Raw genomic sequence first — 18,236 nt, 5'->3', positions numbered from 1 at the left:
TTCCTAGCCAAGAGAGCCAATATTGTTGAAAATGCTTCCATGGCCAGGTGGTTAGAATAATTATACACCTAGGAGAATGGAACACTATTGCCTTCCCATCAAAATGGTACCTATTTATCTACTTGCATTTATCTACTTGCACTTATCTATTTGCTTTTGAACTGCTTTTGAACTGCTTTTGAATGGGACAATAATGGGCCCTCACCCATCATGTGGTCCTTGGGGTCTCTGCCAATTGCCAACTTCCAGTTGACAAGCTCAATTCTATATTATGCAACTAATATTATTCAATATACTCCTGATTAAAAAACAAAATATTATCTGATTGCACTTCCAAGTGAAAAGAATTAGCTGGTGACATCACCACTATCCAGAAAAAGCCTTGTTGAAGGCTGCTTTCATGTTTTCATTAATGTGCCCACTGAAGTGTTAGTGGGACCTAGTTATCTACTCATGTTTGCACACTTTTGAACTGCTATGTGGGTAAGCAAATGATGGGACCCCGTCACATGCTGTGTGATGACTTGATCATAATGTTCCTTGGGCAACTTTGAGCTAATCATTCCATATAAGCTACCCCTCCACAAGAGCGAGTGTATATAATATTGTGGCAAGTAGTCCAAACATAATACAGAAGAAATAGTTGTTCAATAATACCCTTATTTTGGCATTTAATATTGAATTGGAGTGTATATTGGTAAATTGGATTGTTTACTAATACTATAGGTCCCTGTAGTCCTGAGAATTACATTCATGTGGTATAAGGAGATGCTATCAACAGTCTTATATGGCAACTGCCTCTGAGAAAATGACTGGTGTGGTAATAAATTTGGACAAATGGCATGTCAGTGACTGCCTCAAGAAGGTGAAACCCCAGATAGACTTACTAGTCATCAACCCAATTATTATGTCAGGATATTTGTTTTTAACTACTCAGGTAAAAGTAAAGACATGTAATAAATAAATAACAATATACCTTGTACATACTAAATGTTTCATCTTAAATAATTTGCTATAACTACATAGAATATAATGTATAAGTTTGATTTTTTTCAAGGCAACACAAAAATAATATTGATAGTACTTATACGTAGATGTTATTTAAAATGATATACTATTGACTTAGAGTGTTCCTTATAGAACATAACATGAAATAAGGATGTGAATCCTTCTCTTTCCCCTTCCCCTTATTTGGAATCACTGTGAACATGTTATAAACTTCTAAGTGTAATCATTTATCAGCTTTTTAAAAAATATATGAAAATTATCAATACAAAAGGATTAGAATTTGCCATTTATGTGAAGATCACAGCTAATTAGCTTTAGTTAAGTAAAGCATATCCTTTTTTAAGGACAAATCTCCACTTCCCTCTGAAGAATTGCTCCTTATTTACATTTTTAATATTAACATTTTTCAGCTTTTTAATTGTGAGTTGGTGGTGTCATCTGAGACTGCTTTGTAACAAACAACTCAGACTGCTATTAAGGAATGTTTTTTAAAGGCTGTTTTCCAACAGGCTGAAATAACTGGTAGTAAGTCTAATATTCTTGTAATAGGATGAGCTATTTTTCCCAAGAGATAAATATCCTCCAGAAGTACAATGAGCATCACATTCACAATGGTAATAATGCATTAACCAATTCAACATATAAATCTAAAGATTCTCTCCCTGGATTGCTCCTCCTCATTGTTCTAGGAATGCATGACAAATCTAACAACAAAAAACAGCTCTTATAAATGTTATCAGTGTATAGATATCTAGTTCTCTCTGGTTTCATTTTATGCTATCAGCTTTCCTGTTGCAGGCTATTACTCTTATCAGACAAGGTAATCCTTAGTTAAATGAAAATCCCCTTAACATACAAGGAGATCTATGTTGGTTGCTTAGGCATTGATTGTTCCCCAACAATTAATTTATTCAGAGTTTTTATAATACTATTAATATGCTAACTCAAGCCATCTGATAAACCCATTCACTACCCTCAAATATATTTCATTCAGCTAAGAGTGTCCCATATTGGGCAAGTGCCTGTATAAACATTGGATGCAAACATCCACCAAAGAGCCATGGTGGCGCAGTGCTTAGGATGCAGTATTGCAAACTAACTCTGCCAACCGCCAGTGGTTTGATCTTGATCGGTCAAGGTTCACTCAACCTCCCATCCTTACAAAGTCAGTAAAATGAGGACCCAGATTGTTGGGGGAAATATGCCGACTCTGTAAACCACTTAGAGAGGGGTGTAAATCACTATGAAGCCCTATATAAGTTTGTTATTGCTATTTCTATTCTGATATGTTAGTCACTAGCAACCAAGAAACATTTATGTAGAGCACATCAAACCGTATAAAGGGATTTGGTTGCATTAAACCCGAATCCCCATTGCCTGGCTTATTTTTCTTCTCTGTATTCATGAACCTGCATAAAGTAAATTTTGTAGGACATGATAGTTTCATATCAAAATAAATTTAATGTAAGTTAATTCGCTGGAGGCTAGAAATTTCATGCTGGAAGAGGGCATGTACTGAGGAATCTTTAACAAGATCACTGAAAAGATTACTGGTTCAATAATGGAGATTTTATTGTAATTCCTCTGAGAAAGGAAAAACATCAAGGGACTAAAAAGAAGAAACTATAACCTTGGCCTGAAAGAAAAAGAAAAAGAACCAGGAAGAGAAATAGGAATTAATAGACCAGTATGTTTGACTTCAATCAGTGGTAGGCAAGATTCTAGAAATATTAATAAAAAATAACATCACAAAACTTCTGGAGAAATAAATTAATTGGAATCATTTCTAAAAGGGTAAATGCTTTCTGATAAACAGTCTTTTATTAAAGAGAGATACCACATATTAGAGATACAGATAACCAAATGAACATTTAAAATCTATTATATTTGAGGGCTATGTGGGTAAAATATACCCAATTATAACAAAATATTATTGGTTAACTTGGATAAAGGTTCACAAACAATGTGCAATGGAATATACTATGAAAATTAAATAAAAATAAAAATTGTAAAATTGTAAACTTTAGAATTTAGTTTTAGGTCAAATAAGGAAGTACAAATAGACATTTACCTATTTTGGTACATGTACAATTATGTGTACATCTATAATACTTTTGTTAAATATTATATTCTGAAAGTAAAGATCAAATCATATGATACAGATACTAGGCTTGGACTAAGTAACTTAGATTCACATTGATTAAGTGAGTCACAACATGATTTTCTTTATTGGAATAAAGAAGTGATACATTTTGCTTTGAAGAAGAATTTTCTATAAATGAATATCCATCTTAGCTGTATCCCCAGAACTTTTATTCTGCAAATTTTGGAGATTGCCAATGATTTGGGCCAAAGGTGGGCAGCCTGGATAACCTTAATCACATGTCAATGATACTCTAAGATTGGACAGTTTTGGAATATACATTTTGGGGCTACCATGTTTTCTGAAATTGACTAGCCTAGAAGCATTTGGGCCAGCAATGCAAGAAAAGGCTTAATCCTTTTCCATATAGCTTGTCAATGCTGGCTCCCTCTGCTAAGAAACGGAGATGAGCATTGCTGCCTAGTGTCCTATATTACTGGATAGGGGAAATCTTTACCTTTACATTAGAAATATACATGCACATTTGAATTACTTGGAATCTTTGAACTGGAAACTATAGATACAAAATTCTAACTATGAAACTGTGGCAATTCAGCTGTTTCAGTTGATAGTCAACATAATACCTTCTCACTGAAAATGATTAGGAGCTAATAGCCAAATATGTAGAAGTTCTGTCTAAATTCTGTCTAAGTATGTTCAACATCCCAGTGAAATTTTTCTGTGCAGACTACATCTGGAAAAACAGTTATGAACCTACATAGATAAAAACAGATGTTCTGGAAAAGCTATTAAGTTTCGCAGAAGCCACCAAGTTAGCCATTTAATGGACAAATGAGATCTCACATGTTGTTTCGTACACAGCAGAAGAAATAAGTAGAATAAATGTTTTGTTACTTCCTGTATATGAACAGAGACACCATCTATACTAAAGGAACATACTGTACAGCAAAGTGTAGGAAACTATAATTAATCTGTAATAAATGTAAAACCTATTCTCAAATTGTGTTAATATGCCCCATTAAAATGGCAGAAATGTTAAATACATGCTGGAAAAAAATATTGAATTCGATGAGCCTTATCAAAACATTTCGTTTGACATTCTATTCAGATTTCTGTATGACAGAATCCCATGTTAGGATTTTTGTGTAGGTATGCTTAGTGCATTTTGCAGAAAAAAAACATGACACTTTCAGAATCACCACCTAGGTTTTTATAGGAGGAAGACAGGATCAAACGTATCATTACTGGTCAGGAAACAGATAATAATATAGGCAGACTCTAAATTTTAGAGGGACCTACATACAGTAGATAAAACAAACATTCTGGAAAAATGACTGATGTTTTCACAGGCCACTGAGCTAGCTTAAACCTAGAAATTAAAACTCACATGTTATTCCAGACATGACATAAGAAAGGAGTGGAGAAAATATTTCTTTCTTTCCTATGGAAAAAAGCATATATGTTAAATATTGTAATTCCCATCCTTACATACTTCTAACTTAAGCTGCTGTATTTTTACTCCAAGTAATATCTGACCTTTCTGGAAAAAGGTCTCTTTTCCAAATTCAAATTAGTTAAGGTTTTATATTTTGCAAAAGGAAATGTACACATCATCAAATGTGTACAGCCATTATATTTAAAAATTCAAACAAAACAAATCCTTCATGTTCTATAAGATTTTTGATATAATATAGCCCAGCAGCAGAATTTTTCTTACATTAAAAATACCCATTGGATTTTATGTGTCATTAATATATTTTGCTAAGGATTCAAAATACACACATCTTGGTTTCTTTTCACTTTAGTTTTGCAGATAGAATAATTTTGAAACTTGAGATCCAATTTCTTCATAAGCAGAATTTGATTGTCATAAATTATTCTCATTTTCTTTGTCATTAGGTTGTGTTATAAATTGTGATTTATATGTTTTAACTAAGGAGAAGGAATTTACAATAAATATCCTTCTCATACTTAATTTGCCACTTTTCCCAGCCCACCCAAATGCTTTAACTGTTTTTATCTTAATAATAATAAAAATTTGAAGGGAAATAAATAAAAGTGGTAAGTCTAAGACTGCCTTTATTAAAATAGCATTTTGTAGTTGCTTTTAAGAGTGCCAATAAAATGAATAACTCTTTAGTCATTATTTCTATGTAATGTTCAGATAAAATAATGTAATATCAAGAATCAAAATAATGTAATATAAAAATGAATATATCTAAAAATGAATGTCACACAAGAATTAGTATAGACTGAATATTGCAGAAGGTACGACTGCTAGAGAATGAAGCAATCACATTTAAATGCAAATATCTTAGACTGCAAAAATATCATTGCTAGAAAAGACACTACAGTAAATACTGTTTTATTCTTTCTTGAGACAAATTATATGATGGGTCACTGCTGAATCTTTGTTGTCTAGATGTGATTATTAATGCAGCATTAGCAAAATTAATATTTTGTATTTTTACACTTGATTCTGAGTCTTGGCTCCAGTGATGGATTATTAATAGATTCACTAACTTGGCCCAAACTGACTTAATCTGAGAAAAAACTGCATGTTGAGTACAAAACTGTAAAATAGTTTGCTTTATTAATTATCTAACGAAAATTTGATATTTAAACACTCCGTCAGCCCCATAACTCTCAGATGCAAATGGGCAAAGTGGAACTTGAAAAAGTCCAGGATCTTTGGCTGCAGATGACAACTTTGTTAGAGAGGAGACATCCAAAATTTTGCAGCCAGTAGAGAAGAATGGAAAGTCACAAATCCAGCAGTGTGGCTAAACCATTTTAGAATGTGAAATCAGTGGTCTTATGAAGCTCATGTCTCTACAAGACACCTGATAATGTTCAGGGCTATGCAGTGTTCCATTTCAGGAAGGATGACCATTTCTATAATGGATATGTGTCTTGCAATCAATCGCTGTAATGTAGAGATTAAAGCAGAGTAAGATACATGAGTTTCTAGTCTACCCTCAACCACAGAAACTCAGTGCATGACTTTGGAGCTCTTATTGTCTTCTCTACCCAGTGTACATCAAAAATGTTGATTTATGGAAGAAAAAAAATAAATCTAACATTTAAGAACAAATGACCATTGGCTATCCTGAATCTTGTGGGTAATTTTAAAAAGTAACACATGGAAATAAAACAGGAGAACATTGATTGAGACATTTTAGAACAATTGAGAAATATAATGACTTTGACATTTCTCATTCTAAGCTTACTTTCATACTTCTTTTACTGCTCAGCTGAACTCTTCTTTATTAATTACAAATGCACTTATCAACTATAAATCTGTGCTGCAGGAAATTTGAATTTTCATCTGAAATCATGCAGACACCAATAACAATAATAATCAATATCAAAACATCAGGAGCAGTCTGTTATCACTTTCTCTGACTAACACATTTTCTGGAAAGGTATGAACTGTTGTGAACATAATAATCTTCATTTGAAAGGACTACTTTAGAAAATTATTGGAATGGTATTCTTACCTAGTACGTTAGTTATATAGAAACTTTATGTTTATACTTGCAATATAACACATATCCATTTAACATACATCTTTTAACACACATCCTTTTTAATGTATTTCATTCTAATTTATATAGCTCAGGATGCTAAACTTTCTGGCCAATGGGTACATTAAGCATGTTGAAGGGATGCTATGAGATCGCTCATAAAATGATTGGACACAAAATACACAGAAAATAAGTAACATATTCAGCAGCAATGCTTTTTTTTTTTTTTAAGAATACCACATAGCATGTTATCAAGCTCATTTTTGCCCCCAGACACCACATTGTGAACTCAGAAAATAGCTTTTAATGCTCAGGAACATTTAAAAGGAAAAGCAAATTATCCACTTTCATTCTTTAGTATGTATGTTTCTCCAGTGTATTCTTCTGTGTCCTTTAAAAAAACCAACCCCTTCAATTGTTAATAGACAACTTTCAGCAGCATATTTTATTTTATAGCTTCTTCTAACAGTCAGATTTTTCTTCATTTTTCTCAGGTGAGATGATGATATCAATCCTGCTGAAAGTTGCATTTCTAAATCCAGACTCATACCATAGCAAAAAAAAATTTTTTTTACAGATGCCTAATTTTCAATACATGGTTTTGGATTATAAGAAAATTACATAGACAAGAAATGCTATTGGAATTGGTCTTGCAAAAAAAGTAAAGGGCTATATATCTTTATGTGGTCTCTTTAATTTCAGTGTTTTTTCTCCTCTGTGTGATGAATAATAGGAAAAATAGCAGTGATAAGTGGAAAGTCTGTGGGAGAGCAGCTTCACTAAAGAAAAATTATGGTAGTATCTCAATGGAAGTGCATGTGACATTCATATGAATATCAAATGAATTCATTATAGTCATTGCTCTTCCTATGAATACTAAATGAATGTATAATGATTGCCCTCTTAAAAAGCTACATTTTAAAAAATAATGCCAGAAATAATGGGAATATTAACCTCATTATATATGAAGAGGTTATATTTAGACGAAGTATTTGCAGAGATATGAGTATCTTGTGATGATTTCGGGTTAGGCCCCTGTTGATATCAATGCACGTCTCTCCCTCTCTCTTTAGAATTTAATTTCATATGCTAGATACAAATGAATATTTATCAGACAGCATAGTTATTCACTAGTGAATTCAAATTGCAGTATATTACCTTAGTATCATCTGTAACAATAATATGTACTGGCCATGTAATACTTTGCCTTTGCCATGTCTCTGTTCTATTCTTCATTTAGTCTTTTTTGTTGACTAGTTTGGTGTCTCCAGTATTTAGAGGGCATTCTTTCATTAACCAGGGCTTTTAAGAAATGCTCAGGCTTCCTTCAAGCTGACAACAACAGCACCCTGAAATCAAGAAGAAAGTTAGAAGTGATTGCATCATGAGAGTGAAGAAGATCTTAAAGTCTAAGCTCAGTGGAGGAAACACCATCAAGGTGATTAGCACATGAGCAATACCAGTCATTAAATACACAACTGGATTAGTTGGCTGGACTCAAGCAGAAGTAAAAGCCCTGGATAGGAACACCAGAAAAATAATGAATGAACCCTTCATCCATGCAGTATTATTTAAAGATTCTACTTACCAAAGAACATAAGTAGGTGTGGAATGTTACAGTACACCAAATAGTTGAAGAAAAAAGAACATGAGAAGAATATCTGTGATGAAGATTTATTGAATACTGAACAGACCAAATATTGGAGGAGGGGGGGGTAATTCTGCCTGCACAAGACCAAGTTTCAGAAGAAACACATACAGAAAATGCCTCCCAGAACTGGGAGCAAATATCATGTCTGAAAAGAAGAAGAAGAAACGGTGGACTATCTAGTTAGGTGCTTCAAGAAGACATACTGTCTACAAACTATAGTATGATAAAGTAGAAACAATTGTGCATTGGACTATTTGCAAGAAATATGATTTGTCTGCAAACAGGAACTGGTGGGACCATAAAATAGATAAAGTAATAGACAATGAAGAAGTTTATCAGGTTTGTCAGGCTTCGGAGGTGGCAGGAATTCGCATTTGTGCGCAATCCCTGCCACGCTCGCTGCTGGAGTGCCTTCGATCCAGTTGGATTGGGAGGCTATAGTTATTCTGTAGGGATAACTGAAGAGAGGGGAGATCTGGGCAGGGGTCTGGGGGCATCGCAACCCCCTTCCCCAGCTGGCTTAACTCCCTTTTCCAAAGGTGGTGGAGCGGTAGTCAGCAATGGCCGCCACAAAGAACCTCTCAACTGGACAAGTTTTGTGCAGGAGAAAGTTGAGAAAGTGAAAGCTTTTGGCTGAACCGGGACGACAAGCAACATCTGAATACCCTGGAACTTTGGCTCTTTAAGTGATACATTGTTCTCAAGAGGATTGCAAAGCTGCGGTTGAAAATGAAAGGGAAAGCTTTTTTTTTTCTCCTCACTTTCCTTCCCTATGGAGACAGCAGATGGAAATCGGAAACACCTGCTTTGGCAGCAGAAGGTACTAATTTTGAAAATTAAAGCCAAGTGGACATTAGATTTCTAAACACTGGCATTTAAAAATTAAAATCTTTTTGCTATAAGTGGGAAGGAAGAGAGGTAAATGATTTATACCAAGATTTGTTGAAGGAGACTGCTTGGAGCTTATAAGATCAGAGATTAAATTGCAATAAAACTTCCAAAAATTACCTTGGAATTGTGTAATTGAATTCTACCCCAGGAAGAGAAAGTATTAAAAGAAGAAAGTGCTAAATAAAACAGTTTGTGCTGACTTTGATTGCTTGATGACTTTGGGACTTTTTTAAACTATCTTTTGAAAGACTAAAAAAACATTTGGATTGTTTAAAAAAAATTATCACAATGGTATCTGTTGAAGAATTGAAAATGGAATTTGAAAAGTTAAAAGAAGAGGAAGAAGAAGGCAAGGGCTCTTTTGGATCTATTTTTTGCTTCTTAGAAATGGCGATTTCTACTTATCAGGAAATGCAACAACAAGAAGGTTGGGATGAAGAAGAAGAAGCCATCTTTAATGGACATATAATTTTAATTGAGGAAGAAAAGGGTTAAAAGGACAAGAAAATGGAGAATTTAAGTTCTAAAAAAACAACCAAGAAAGGAAAAAATAAGGTGAAAAATTGATATAATGTCAGAAAGCAACAGAAAAGATGAATACAACAGAGAGGGGAAACTAAGAGGCTGGAGATTGAGGGGGGGGGTGTAAAAAGGCTAGATTTGACAAGGAACGAAGGGAAAAAGTGAAGAGAAGTTATAAAGGCTTAAAACAAGATGTTAAACAGGTTTTTTTCAGAGACAGGGTAAAATATAATCTAAAAAGAGATTCTGCAAAAGTACATAAGATTGTATTGTAGTATTTGTATTTGAAATAGAGTTAGAAAATTGGTATAACATGTGTTAATAAAACATTGTAGAGAATGTGTAAAATGTCTAAGAATTAACTAATAGAGTTTAATTAATTAATTTGTTATGGAACATTGCTTTTACCATACTATAGGCTCATTATGTTTTTTATTTTAAAATGTTATATAGAATGTACTAAGCAGAATCAGAATGGAAATTATGTATTATTTTAAGTGTTAAATTTGTGGGAAAGATAGAAAGGTGTCATACTTCAACCAGTGATTACAGGAAAAAGTTTGTATTAAAGAGAAAAGATAAATAGATAATTAAAAAAGAACGGACAAAAGATACAAGTATAATGATTTAAATTGAGATTAAATAAATAAGAGAATTAAGAGAGTGAAAAGAGGGGAGAAGACATATGGAAAATATAGAATGTTAAATAAGATATGAAATAGCATATAAGGTGAATTTGATTTATGTCTGTACAAAAAGTTGTAACCCGGGGTTAAGCCGCTTTCTAAAAAGAAGTTTTATGTCTTTATGTTATGTATTTTGTTTATGTTTGTTTATTGAGAATTAATAATGTTGGATAAGAACATATGAAACAGTAATAATATGAAACATAGAAATATGAAATAGATGAAAGTATAAGTTTAATGAGTAAAATTGAACAGAAGTAAAGGAAGAAACAGTGAGAAGTTGGAAAAAGAGTAATAAGATATGAAGTTGAATACATAAGATGTATATTAAATTGTGTTTGTATGGAAATGTGATAATTTAAAATTATGTTGTACTTAAATAAGATGTTTTATTTGTTTTGTTAAGTAGTTCTTAGAAAAGATGTTCTATGTTCTTACATTTTATGTTTTGTTTGTCTGTGTATTGTCTTTGAAAATTAATAAAATTTGTTTAAAAAAACAATTGTCAGAAAGAAAGAAAGAAAGAAAGAAAGAAGAAAGAAAGAAAGAAAGAAAGAAAGAAAGAAAGAAAGAAAGAAAGAAAGAAAGAAAGAAAGAAAGAAAGAAAGAAAGAAAGAAAGAGTCTGGATAATGGATGTGGCAGTATCTGGAGAAAGCAAAATAGAAGAGAGAGAATTAGAGAAAATCACATAATACAAAGACTTGTACATAGAAGTAAAATAACTGTGAAAAAAGAAAGTAAGGATATTACAAATAATAACAAATGTCTTGGGTGAAATCCCAAAACATCTGCAGCACCAATTGAGCACCTCTGGCATTAACCAAATCACTCATCCATCAATTACAAAAGGCAGCTTTATTTGAAGCAGTTTACATCTTACATTACATACCTTTAACAACATCTGCCTATCCCATGTCCTTGTGAAGCTCTTGATAGGTGGATAAAAATACCAAATCCAATCTAAACACCTGACTGACAAACTATGACAAACTATGATAATAGTAATATTTTCAGGTAAAGAAACTTTAAAGAGTAACCATCTATAAAGATTAGCAGGATGGAAAGGTATTAGTTCATCATATTTTTTAAATCTTTGATAGGTTAATTTTTCAGTTCAGGCTTAAGCAGTTATAAAACAGTGTTAATTGAACAGCATAAATCATAAAAGCTAAGAAAAGAGTATGTTAATACCCCATAAATTCCACTAATCAATGGAGGGTTCCATTAATAAAATTCCAAGGAGTAATTCTATCTTTAGATGGCCAGTAGATCCCATGAAGTAGAGATAATGCAGAGGAATAGTCCTTCACACATCTTTGGATTTTACTCAGCAGCTGAAGAACATAATGTATCTTTTTTCAGATGTTACCTTAACTCAGACTGCAACCGATGTTGCCTTAACACAGACTATGATGATTTCTTTCATAGCATATTGCATCAACATAAAATCCATTTTTACTTTATACCTACATTTTTTTATTTGCCAGAAATGCTTTTGATCACAACAAAATGTGTATATTGTTCATTTACCGTGCCATAGTCCACTCAGAAGTCTAGAAGTTGCTGGTATGTTATGAAATTGTTGAAGTGAACCACACATTAAGGAAGAAATTTATATGCTTTTCTCTTTCTGCCTCAGTATCTTTGTGTATATGTGAATGTATTTATCTGTGTTTGTGTTTCTCTCTCTCTCTCTCTCTCTCTCTCTCTCTTCCCTCCCTCCCTCTGTCCCTCCTTCCCACTCCTTTCCGTGTGTGTGTGTGTGTGTGTGTGTGTGAGAGAGAGAGAGAGAGAGAGAGAGAGAGAGAGTTATTTCAGTCCATTGCTGAATAATTTCATGACTAAATCTAAAGACAGATCATTTTTAAAAGCTGAACAATGTTATAATAATTTTGATTAAGACTGTCTCTAAATTAGTATCGGAGGGTATGTAAGCAGAAAACTTGACAATAGAACAGGACTGTCAAACTTCCAGCCTATGAGCCAGATGTGTCACACACTGGCCCGGTTTAGCAAAGGGGGAAAAAGCCCTCACACATCACATGACGCTGCTGTGATGACATGAGTTTGACAACCCTGCCCTAGAATTTGGAGAGGTGATTCAACTAAAGCTGCCACAAAAAAGTTATTCTTACTGGCCTTCAACAGAGTTCTTAAAGGAATTATTCTATTGTCTTTAAAAAGATAAACGGGATGAGGTTCATACATTAATCCAGCCCTGATGTGATTTTCAAAATAAGATAAGTAAAAAACTCAAATCTCTAAGCAGTTTGTCAATATCTTCAGGATGCACAACTATTCATAATATGATTTGTTAGTTCACATCATAGTCCTTGTTAGATTTTTTTTGAAATAGTAGCAAAATAAATTATAGTGGATTATATTGAACAATTGCAACAGTAGCAAAAAAGTAAATTACCAGTATTGAATAAGACTGAAGATGGATATTTGGCTATTTTTAAATGTTGTTGATTTCCATTCAAAATCATTGCTACTAACTACATCTTAATGTAAAATACTGCAATTCAATTTTTAAATATTAAGTTTTCCTTTCAGTTCACAAAAGTCTAATTCAAAGGATAAAAATAGATGAAAAATTTATTCAGTCAACTTTACGAGCCTGCCGTGTTTCTCCAACAATACGCCCCCCCCAATAGGAAGACCCAGAATGTTTTCTAGGCATAAAATGAAATTAAGCCCCTCCTCCCCAAATTTAGGCCTAGTTTAAAACATGCAAAATTGGGGGGGAAGGCAGGGGGGGAAGGCAGGGGGGGAACTTGCCATTAGGAATGCCCTGCAGGAAGCTACGCCTCACCATCAGTTGCTCCTAACACTATGGTGGAGCACGGAGGGCTCCCTTACCCCTCTCTTATCCAGGTCAGCAGGCGGGCGGTGTCGGCATGGATGTCCAGCAGCGTTTCAGCCACTTCTCAGGCCTCCGTAGCTTCCATGGTTCCCACCAGTGCTAGCACCTTTCTCGCCAGTGCATCTCCAACAGCAGTGTCTGAGTCGCTTCTGCTTTTCCCCCATCCCTGTAACAACAGAAAAAAAAACATTTTGAGGTACCTGGGAGCGTTGTGTGCTGCGTTTTGGTTTAATCCCGAGTGGCTGGGTGGGCATGAGAAGAGCCGAGCGAGCGTCTCTGCTGCTGCTACCCTTGGTGCTCCAACCTCGGGCTCTGCAAGTTTGCAAAAGTCCCAGTACGCAGCCCGTTCCTGCTTTCCAAGTGCCCAGGCCAAGCTGCAGCTATCCCTCTCTCGCCAGTGCCGTCTCCAATAGCAGCAGCAGCAGCAGCAGCGGCAGGAACCGTGGAAGCATTTCAGCCGCTTCTCGGGTGGGGGAGCCGCCTTCATAACTTCCATGGTTCCCACCGCTGCTGCTGCTGTTATTGGAGACGGCGCTGGCGAGAGAGGGATAGCTGCAGCTCGGCCTGGGCACTTGGAATGCAGGAACGGGCTGCGCACTGGGACTTTTGCAAACTTGCAGAGCATGAGGCTGGAGCACCAAGGGTAGCAGCAGCAGAGACTCTCACTCCACTCTTCTCACACCCACCCAGCTGCTTGGGATTAAACCAAAATGCAGCACGCGGCGCTCCCAGGTACCTCAAAATCTTTTTTTCCTGTTGTTACGGAGACGGGGGAAAAGCGGGAGTGACTCAGACTCTGTTTTTGGAGATGGCGCTGGTGTGCAGGGGGAGGGAATTAATTCACCCCTGAAAAGACGTCCTAGCCATTTTTTTCACCACCACCCCCCCCCAAAAAAATAAGGCCCGGACTTATATTATGAGAAACATGGTAGAACAAAAGTGTCCTTCCAAACTGTATAGTCACCATTGTGACACATCATTGTACTGGGGATAATATTTAGCGAAACATTAGCATCTTCTCTTTATCCCTAATTCACCTTCAGATTACTATCTAGCCAAAATGAAATACTCAACCAAATCAGGTATATGCTAGAATGCTTTTGAATGTATTACACCTCTTTATGGTTGAAATATATTTGACACTGATGTTGATTTGATGGCACTATGATTATGACATAATCATAAAATCAACTATTAAAAGGACAGTAACTAAATCTTTTGAAACATCTTTAAAATAGTGGTTGATGTTAATTTGGCTTGGTTTTCAAATTAAAGAAAATATATTTGATATTTTTTACCACTCTTGAGATTGTAATATGCTCTGATTTTTCATTCAAATTTATGGTATATTATCCAAACTTATTTTAGTAAATTTTTAAAATTATTTATTATATTTTAATAAATAATTTTATTTTTATTTTTTTTTATTTTAATTTTCCTCAATGCATTCAAAGTTTCCAAGTTTTCAGCAGCTGCTATTTGAACATTTGAACAAATTAGCAATTAATTATATATACTGCCATATATTTTCTGATGTTCATTGATCAATCTTGTTTTAGGTCTCTTTCATTGACGTGGCCCAATTGGTAAAAGAGAGCTCAGGACCGTATAGGTTGAAAATGTGCAGAAAAGGCGGACAGACAGTGGCTAAAATAATGATGATGGTGATACTGTATATAAGTTTCTTCTATAATCTCTCAAAAATTTTAAAAGGGTTGCTAATAAATAATTTATTCAGAGTGACTATTGCTATCATACATGTGTCTTTGTCAGTGGTGGGATTCAGCCAATTTGCACCGGTTCACACAAACCAGTTGTTTGTGCAGTTCAGCAAACCAGCTGATCTCACAACTGAGTGGCCCCGCTGCTTGCCCCTTTCCTCCCTGTCATTCCTTGCCTGGCGGGAGAAGGTAAAGTCTTGCTCCAGGCAAGGATGGCAAACTTCCCCATAGATGGTGGTACAAGAAGTGGTGCAAGGAGTAGCGCAGTACTCACCTGCTGGAGTGAAGTAATAGTGCTATTGTGACAAGGTGGGGTGACGCGGGTGGCTGAAGTGGTGGTGGCAATGGCTGGAACCTTAGAGTGGGAAAGAAGTACCCCTGTACTTGCCTTTGCACAGCAACAGCATTCTGCCTTTGTCTTGGAACATTTTTGCACTCAAGGCAGCCCTCACCTACCTGCCCCTTCGGGCTCGGAGCTGTAAGCTACATCTGGGAAGGATTGCAGTGGAGAGAAGTGGCCAGGCCTGATTCTCCAGTGCCTCATCTCTTCCTGGGTCTTGCTGCCCAACAGTCAAGTTTTTAAAAAGATTTTTGCAGCAAGAAATGGTGGGCAGCTACTTCCAGCCTTTACTGGTGCAGCTGGGCAAGCCTTGATCTCTCAGGGAGATGGGCAACCTGCTCAGGGAGATGGGCAACCTACTGGCCTGCCATGTTCTCTGCCACCAACTCATTGCCTGCCCGCTGAACCAACTTGTGCCATCGCTGTGGCTACCTCATGGCCTGCCGACCTGGCCACTGCCACTGCCTCATGGCCTGCCCACTGACCTGACCTGGCCACAGCTGACACTGCTGCTATTGCCAGGGGTGAGTGGGGCAGGGTTGCATTGTGGCTCTGTGTTGTAATGGTCTCCAGGAGGACAAGGGACCCTATCTCCCCCACTAAGAAGCACGCTAAAGGCTACTTCGGCCATGAAGCAGCAACAGCAGCGGTGGTGGCAGCTGCGTGGGTTGGGTCAGTGGGCAGGCCATGAGGCAGCCACCGCAATGGCATGGGTTGGCCCAGGGGGCAGGCCATGAGGTGATGTAGCAGTAGCACAGGTCAGCTTAGTGGGCAGGCAATGAGGCAGGCCAGTGTCTCAGGGTGGAGAGCAGGTCATGCCTCTCTCCAAGTGACCAAGTCATGCCCAGCTGTACCAATAAAGGTCATAAGTAGCCACCTGCTGTTTTCTGCTGCAAAAATCTTTTTAAACACTTGACTGTCAGGCAGAGAGACCTAGCAAGAGATGAGGCATTGGACAATCGGACCCAACTGCTTCGCTCTACCGCAGTGCTTCACAGATGTGGCTTACAGCTCCGAGCCCAAATGGCAGGAGGAAAGGGCTGCCTTGAGTGCAAATGTATTGCGACAAAGGAAGAATGCTGTTGCTGCGCAAACAAAAGTACAGGGGTGTTCGCTCCCACACTAAAGCTCTGGTCATTGCTACTGCCGCTTCAGCCCACCTGTGCCACCTCACCTGAGTTATGTCAAGTTGGTCATGCCCATTCAGTCACATGAACCCCCCCCCCCCAGCCACACCTAACCAGCTGGTCGTTAGGGAAAACCAGTTGTTAAATTTCTTGAATTGCATCACTGATCTTTGTTCAGAATAGTCACTAAAAATAGATCCAAGATATTTCCATTACGTATTTTGGAACAAACACAAACATATTATCACAACATTTTGTTAAAATATTTGTTTTCAGTATTTGTGTAGTAAATGCAGTATATCGAGCTATACGTTGGAAAAATAACTGCAGATCCCTTAAGAGGTTGTATTTGAATTAATTACTGCATCTCTCTGTAAAGTTTATTTAGAATCCTGCAACAATACTTCTAACTTCTTCCATAGCATTTAGAAAGAAGTTGCAATAATAAGGAATCCATTTCCATTTTTTTATGTGAAGGGTGATGTGCATTGTGTTCTGAGTGTACTGAACTTTTTGTTACTGTGCTCAGCCTGCAGCTGTGCACGTGACATAGTTTCTAATTGAGACACATGAAGCTCATAAGAGGCTTTAGACAAGATCCAGCTAGCCACAAAAGTCATTATCTCATTTTCATTTTATTAACATGATATTTCCAATGGATTAACAAGGTTTTCCCTTTTGTTGCTTGTGCTATGACACTAGCCCTAAAGGGGCTGTTGCTTTTTGTATCTCAAGTGGCATTTTTATTCACATTAGATTAGAGTAATGCTCAAATTAAAGGAATGCACATTTATTATACATCTTGAATTAAAATTTCCTATTTAAAAGAGGATTTACTTGAGGGAAAGTTTAGGATAGAGCAAGAATTTGTATAAATGTTTATTCAATGATGTGTGAGAATCAATTTTTTTGTCCCTTATTACCCAATATCAAAGATATCTTCACTTAGTACGGAACTTGAGCAAATTAAAGAACAAGTTTTGCATTGTTGCCCCTTAGATTATGTCCCTTATTTATTAGCTGCATCTGGCCACTTTTCCTGATTGCTCACAATGCGGCTTTTGCACTTATGTGATGGAGTAGATTAAGAGATAGTGACTTCTAAAAGGCCACAATGAAATTTTCATTTTTGCATAGATTTGAACCTTGGTTTCTCTCTATTTTTGCATGCCTTCTCTCGCCTTTTTCTTGATTTCAGGGCAACATAGCAATTTTGATACTGTCTCCATATTTCAAATACTATGTCCTGTTTTTTTCATCAAGAAATTCTCTATTGTTTTATAAATGCTGATACAAGCCATTTTTCTTTATTTTAATGTGGACTAATGTTCATAAAAGACATGTCATAAAGTACATCCCAATCATGATTTCAGGATTCGCTTCCCATGATCTCATAATGCTTTGTATACTGTTTTTGCAGATAACAGTATGTGTTAAAATGTGTCCGTGACTGTGTTTCAGAATTTCTGGGGAGAAGCCTCCATTATGACTTCCAATGAGCCTGGTATATTATCTGAGTGCAAATAAATGTTTCCGCATTATCATAATACCATTGTTGATGTCAAAGTTATATCTCACATATATACAGGTGAAACTCAAAAAATTAGAATATTGTGCAAAAGTTCATTTATTTCAGTAATGCAACTTAAGAGGGGAACCTAATATGTGAGATAGACTCATTACATGCAGAGCAAGATAGTTCAAGCCGTGATGTGTCATAATTGAGATGATTATGGTTTACAGCTCATGAAAACCCCAAATCCACAATCTCAGAAAATTAGAATATTGTGAA

The 18,236-nt window shown here is 36.1% G+C and overlaps 1 long non-coding RNA gene across 1 annotated transcript; it reads right to left on the bottom strand.

Moving 5' to 3' along the window:
* Positions 1–5,766: 5,766 nt before the first annotated feature.
* Positions 5,767–13,584, bottom strand: LOC148125788 (uncharacterized). Its single transcript, XR_015743692.1, has 3 exons — positions 13,253–13,584; positions 7,798–7,988; positions 5,767–6,038 (listed from the first exon to the last, which is right to left on the bottom strand). It is a non-coding gene; the product is annotated as an uncharacterized LOC148125788 (long non-coding RNA).
* Between the last annotated feature and the right edge of the window lie 4,652 nt (positions 13,585–18,236).

This window comes from Pseudonaja textilis, chromosome 4 (assembly GCF_049901715.1).
Source record: "Pseudonaja textilis isolate UNSWEBS1 chromosome 4, rPseTex1.2, whole genome shotgun sequence".
In the NCBI taxonomy this organism is placed as follows: Eukaryota; Metazoa; Chordata; class Lepidosauria; order Squamata; family Elapidae; genus Pseudonaja; species Pseudonaja textilis.
This window is presented reverse-complemented; position numbering and strand designations above follow the sequence as displayed.